Here is a 7,291-nt window from a genome sequence, read left to right as displayed (position 1 = left end):
CTGGTCAAAGGCAGTGCACTATATATAAATGTCATGTTTCAGTCAACACTGAAAGCTTTATTTCCACATCGTTGGTCAGTGTTCATATTTACTGTCATGTTAATCTACCCTATACTTTTTTGAATTTGTTATTATTTATTGTACTTTTATTTACTATCAAAATACAAGAAAGTCGCACACTCCATGTATAAACTCCCAGCAATGTTGTCACGGCTGTTGAAAGGAGCGGACCAAGGTGCAGCGTAGTGAGCGTACATTTTCTCTTTATTTTAAAACTGACACCGACAAAAAACAATAAACATTACAAAAACAAACCGTGAAGCTCAAAGGCTATGTGCCCTAAACAAAGTCAACTTCCCACAAACACAGGTGGAAAAAAGAGCTACCTAAGTATGGTTCCCAATCAGAGACAACGATAGACAGCTGTCCCTGATTGAGAACCATACCCGGCAAAAACATAGAAATAGAAAATCATAGAAACACAAAATATAGAATGCCCACCCCAACTCACGCCCTGACCAAACCAAAATAGAGACATGAAAAGGATCTCTAAGGTCAGGGCGTGACAAATTTAATGGGTATTTACCAACGTTTCGGCATCAGAATAGAATATGAGAATTAGAATATGTGGACAACTACAAATACCTAGGTGTCTGGTTAGACTCTAAACTCTCCTTCCAGACTCACATCAAACATCTCCAATCCAAAGTTAAATCTAGAATTGGCTTCCTATTGCGCAACAAAGCATCCTTCACTCATGCTGCCAAACATACCCTTGTAAAACTGACCATCCTACCAATCCTCGACTTCGGTGATGTCATTTACAAAATAGCCTCCAAAACCCTACTCAATAAATTGGATGCAGTCTATCACAGTGCCATCCGTTTTGTCACCAAAGCCCCATATACTACCCACCACTGCGACCTGTACACTCTCGTTGGCTGGCCCTCGCTTCATACTCGTCGCCAAACCCACTGGCTCCAGGTCATCTACAAAACCCTGCTAGGTAAAGTCCCCCCTTATCTCAGCTCGCTGGTCACCATAGCAGCACCTACCTGTAGCACGCGCTCCAGCAGGTATATCTCTCTGGTCACCCCCAAAACCAATTCTTCCTTTGGCCGCCTCTCCTTCCAGTTCTCTGCTGCCAATGACTGGAACGAACTACAAAAATCTCTGAAACTGGAAACACTTATCTCCCTCACCAGCTTTAAGCACCAGCTGTCAGAGCAGCTCATAGATTACTGCACCTGTACATAGCCCATCTATAATTTAGCCCAAACAACTACCTCTTTACCTACTGTATTTATTTATTTTGCTCCTTTGCACCCCTTTATTTCTATCTCTACTTTGCACATTCTTCCACTGCAAACCAACCATTCCAGTGTTTTTTTTACTTGCTATATTGTATTTACTTCGCCACCATGGCCTTTTTTAATATTTTTATTTATATATATTTTTTATTTGCCTTCACCTCCCTTATCTCACCTCACTTGCTCACATTGTATATAGACTTATTTTTCACTGTATTATTGACTGTATGTTTGTTTTACTCCATGTGTAACTATGTGTTGTTGTATGTGTCGAACTGCTTAACTTTATCTTGGCCAGGTCGCAATTGTAAATGAGAACGTGTTCTCAACTTGCCTACCTGGTTAAATAAAGGTGAAATAAAAAAATAAAATAAAAAAATCACTGGGTCTTCCTCAGGTTTAACTAGGCAAGTCAGGTTAATAAGAAAAAAAGAACAAATTCTTATTTAGAATGACGGCCTACCGGGGAACAGCAGGTTAACTGCCTTGTTCAGGGCCCGGGGAACAGCGGGTTAACTGCCTTGTTCAGGGCCCGGGGAACAGCGGGTTAACTGCCTTGTTCAGGGCCCGGGGAACAGCGGGTTAACTGCCTTGTTCAGGGCCCGGGGAACAGCGGGTTAACTGCCTTGTTCAGGGCCCGGGGAACAGCGGGTTAACTGCCTTGTTCAGGGCCCGGGGAACAGTGGGTTAACTGCCTTGTTCAGGGCCCGGGGAACAGCGGGTTTTAAAGCGCTGGTTATGTTTTAGTTTTGAAAATGTTTGCTGTTCATTTGTGCTCAGCCTTGTTATTTCTATTTAATTTAGTGTGTTTATTTGAGCAGAGACAATGCACAACAACAAAAAACACAAGTCTCAGTACAAAGATGTGGTGCACCAGATTTAGCTAGCAAGCTAATTAAGTCTGCAGTCTACCCCGGCTGGTACACAAACGTTTTTTTTCTCTTTAAATTCACATTTTGGTTCCAAGTATCTCAACTTTGTTACCAAAATGTATGAAATAATCTTGATACAAATCATTCCTTAACGGAAATGGTCGACTTTTTTTGCAATAATCTAATGATGATTAGATTATTCATATTTTTAATAGTCGTTATTAAGGGCCTTCATGCATCCTGCCACCAGCCATAACCCCAATCTCAGAACGGATACAGCCACTAGGTCACTGTTCATATTCTATGTTATCTGGATAAATGGGAAAATAATTCACATTTTAGACAATCATTCAAATCATGAAAGGCTGAATGCACCTTGGCACGAAGCCAGGAGAGGGATGGGGGAGGAGGGGAGGAGGGGGGTACCAGGCCTCCATAGACAGACAGAGATGGAGAGAGGGATGGGGGGAGGAGGGGAAGGGGGGTATCAGGCCTCCATAGACAGACAGAGATGGAGAGAGGGATGGGGGGAGGAGGGGAAGGGGGGTATCAGGCCTCCGTAGACAGACAGAGATGGAGAGAGGGATGGGGGGAGGAGGGGAAGGGGGGTATCAGGCCTCCGTAGACAGACAGAGATGGAGAGAGGGATGGGGGGAGGAGGGGAGGAGGAGGGTACCAGGCCTCCGTAGACAGACAGAGATGGAGAGAGGGATGGGGGGAGGAGGGGAGGAGGGGGTATCAGGCCTCCGTAGACAGACAGAGATGGAGAGAGGGATGGGGGGAGGAGGGGAGGAGGGGGTATCAGGCCTCCGTAGACAGACAGAGATGGAGAGAGGGATGGGGGAGGAGGGGAGGAGGGGGTATCAGGGGGTGGGGGAGATAGGGGGATGGAGGGATGGGGAAGAGGGGAAGGGGTATCAGGAGATAGGGGGATGGAGGGATGGGGAAGAGGGGAAGGGGTATCAGGAGATAGGGGGATGGAGGGATGGGGAAGAGGGGAAGGGGTATCAGGAGATAGGGGGATGGAGGGATGGGGAAGAGGGGAAGGGGTATCAGGAGATAGGGGGATGGAGGGATGGGGAAGAGGGGAAGGGGTATCAGGAGATGGGGGATGGGGAAGAGGGGAAGGGGTATCAGGAGATAGGGGGATGGAGGGATGGGGAAGAGGGGAAGGGGTATCAGGAGATAGGGGGATGGATGGATGGGGGGAGGAGGGGAAGGGGGTTTCAGGGGATGGGGGAGATAGGGGGATGGAGGGATGGGGGGAAGACAGGACAGAAAGTAGGACAGGAGGGCAGACAGGACAGAAAGTAGGAGAGGGGGACAGACAGGACAGGAGACAGACAGGACAGACAGGACAGGGGGACAGACAGGAAAAACAGGACAGAGGGACAGTCAGGACAGACAGGACAGGAGGACAGACAGGACAGACAGGACAGGGGACAGACAGGACAGACAGGACAGGAGGACAGACAGGACAGACAGGACAGGGGGACAGACAGGACAGGGGATAGACAGGACAGACAGGACAGGAGGACAGACAGGACAGGCAGGATAGGAGGACAGACAGGACAGACAGGACAGGAGGACAGACAGGACAGAAAGTACAGACAGGACAGACAGGACAGGGGGACAGACAGGACAGACAGGACAGTCAGGACAGACAGGACAGGAGGACAGACAGGACAGAAAGTACAGACAGGACAGACAGGACAGGGGGACAGACAGGACAGAGGGACAGTCAGGACAGACAGGAAAGACATGACAGGGGGACAGACAGGAAAGACATGACAGGGGGACAGACAGGACAGACAGGACAGGGGACAGACAGGACAGACAGGACAGGAGGACAGACAGGACACACACACACACACACACAGCACAAAACAGGAATATGCGTTTCCCGGTCTTTTTTCTACGGAGATTTTACATGTGACTGAGAGAGACGCTTCCCAGCTGCAGTTTTTAGTGGCTCGTCAAGATGAGCCTCGTTCTAAATGTGACATCTTGTGATTAGAGAAGAGTGTCAAATGTGTTCTCTACTCTCCTCAGTGACTCTGAAAAACAAGTCATTATTTCAAATGTTCTCTGGTGAGTCACCAAGCAAAATACTACAAAACACCATAACAACACAGCTTCAAGTTTTATTAGTCGTATGTACAGGGTATACATGGTGTACAGGATACACATGGTAAGAAAGGATACACATGGTGTACAGGATACACATGGTGTACAGGGTACACATGGTGTACATGATACACATGGTGTACAGGATACACATGGTAAGAAAGGATACACATGGTGTACAGGTTACACATGGTAAGAAAGGATACACATGGTGTACAGGATACACATGGTAAGAAAGGATACACATGGTGTACAGGTTACACATGGTAAGAAAGGATACACATGGTGTACAGGATACACATGGTAAGAAAGGATACACATGGTGTACAGGTTACACATGGTAAGAAAGGATACACATTGTGTACAGGATACACATGGTAAGTAAGGATACACATGGTGTAACACTCCAAAGTTTCTAAAACGGTTAACATAATGTCTGTGAGTATAACAAAACTGATATGGTAGGCGAAACCCCGAGGACAAACCATCCCAAAAAAATAAGTCAGCCTACCACTGTTTCCAATGGCTGTCATGTTTATTATGAGGCGAAGTCCTCCCAGATTGCAGTTCCTAGGGCTTCCACTAGATGGCAACAGTCTGTAGAAAGAGTTTCAGGCTTGTTTTTGGAAAAATTAACCAGAAATCGTAGTTTTTCTAAGTGGCTCCCATTTTGGCTGTAGTGTTTTCATGCGCGTGGATGAGAACGCGTTCTTTGTTTCTAAGACAATAATGATTTTCCGTCTTAAATTTAATCATATATTTACTTATTATGGTACCTAAGGTTTGTTTATAAACGTTGTTTGACTTGATTGGATAAGTTTATTGGTAATGTTTGGGATTCATTTTGTATGCATTTTGAAGGAGGGAAACCGGGTGGATTATTGAATGAAGTGCGCCAGCTAAGCTGAGTTTTTGGGGATATAAAAAAGGACATTATCGAACAAAAGGACCATTTGTGATGTAACTGGGACCTTTTGGAGTACCAACAGAAGAAGATCTTCAAAGGTAAGGCATTTATTATATCGCTATTTCTGACTTTCGTGGCGCACCTGCCTGGTTGAAATATGTTTTCCATGCTTTTGTATGTGGGGCACTGTCCTCAGATAATCGCATGGTGTGCTTTCGCCATAAAGCCTTTTTGAAATCTGACACAGTGGCTGGATTAACAAGAAGTTAAGCTTTATTTTGATGTGTGACACTTGTATTTTCATGAATGTTAAATGCTTCTATTTCTGTAATTAGAATTTCGCGCTCTGCAATTTCACCGGATGCTGTCGAGGTGTGCCGCTAGCGGGACGCCTAGCCGTAACAGGTTTTAACTACGTCTCAGTAATGACCAACACATCTTTCAATTGATCTACCTTAGATCATAAGCTTCTAGTGTTAACGTGCAGAAAACCAGGCTTTTGCGAGAGTAGAAATCACTGAATCAGATATCAGAGCACAAATCAAAATTGGGGCTAGCAACAGTAGATAGGCCAGGGTGTACATGCACATTTCCAGATATCATCAGCAGTAATACAATCAGGGCACGGCAGAGGACAGGGAGAGCTCCCTAGTGTTGATTTATAACATTTAAATGTGCATTAGATGGACAACAAGATCATATTGTACAGCAATTTCATCAGGTACAAGAGGTGGTTAGAATAAGATGGGAGGCCAAGAGTCTGTGTAATCAGTAGAGAGTCAGAGTCCTGAGTGTGGGAACAAACATAGACTGTCTCACGGTTGGGTAAACAAGCAAGTTCATAGTCAATAAATCACACAGGAGTCATGAGGCAAATAGCGTAAAGCACAAGTGAAACATATCATATGTGTCAGGAGTACCTATACCAGACAGGAGGAGACAGGCTAGGGCAGACGGTGAATACATCATCAGGTGGAATCCGAGCAGCAGGCAACAGGAGTAGGTGTCAAACCCACGTGGGAGAAGCTTTTATTTCAGGAGGCAAATTCCTTTTAGAAAATCCCAGCTAACAGCTAACGTAGCTAGTAAGTCTCTGCCTGTCTTTTCTACGTGGGAAAAGGAGGTCGTTAACTAGCTGTATCTTTTCCGTATATCGGTCGAATTGTCCTTTACGACGTCCAAACACAGTTGTCCTGTGGCTGTTGTATTTTGGGGATTCGGAGGAGGACATCTTCTCTGCTTGGATGGAGGGGGCTTCAAAGGCTTCTGCATTTGTGGAGGGGAGGGGCTGTGAAACTTCCTGCCATTGTTAGGCTCATGAGTTTTCACACCTCTTACTTCACACTTCAGTGCCAATTTCGGTCAGATTCTGTCCTAGCAGCTTTGTAGCCTTATTTATTAAGCTTTACATAACATAATTACTTTTTTGGCTTCATAAAGTAGGTTCAGACTGAACATTACTCACTCAATTGTGTGTTGGATGGTAATTCCAGGTTCCGGTGTGTTTCTTCTGCATATGTGAGAACTCTGTCAAGACTGTTGGGGAAAAAAATTCCAGGTGAAGCTGGTTGGGAGAATGCCAAGAGTGTGCAAAGCTGTCATCAAGGCAAAGGGTGACTACTTTGAAGAATCTCAAATCAAATAATATATTTTGATTTGTTTAACACTTGTTTCGAATATTACATGATTCCATATGTGTTGTTTCATAGTTTTGATGTCTTCACTATTATTATACAATGTAGAAAACAGTTTTAAAAAAGAAAGAAAAACCCTTGAATGAGTCGGTGTTCTCAAATTTCCACACTATGAGGTTGGAATAATACTGTGACATTTTGAAAATGATGAAACCCTTTTAGTGTAAGAGCGGGTTTGAACATTTCAGCTTGTTTGGCTGGGTTTTGGACCTCGTGAAAATATACAGTCAGTTAAATAGACCAATAACGAAGAAAGTTTGCCCTGCCTCTGAAAATAACAGCTAGACACGTCCCTCCCTTTATGCTCTGACCACTCCCAGACAGTCCTCGTGACATTCTTGTATGAGAAGTTGCATTTTTGCTAAGAAACATTTATTTTAT

The sequence above is a fragment of the Salvelinus alpinus genome, chromosome 5, assembly GCF_045679555.1.
Source record: "Salvelinus alpinus chromosome 5, SLU_Salpinus.1, whole genome shotgun sequence".
Lineage (NCBI taxonomy): Eukaryota > Metazoa > Chordata > Actinopteri > Salmoniformes > Salmonidae > Salvelinus > Salvelinus alpinus.
Note: the sequence above shows the minus strand (reverse complement) of the source record.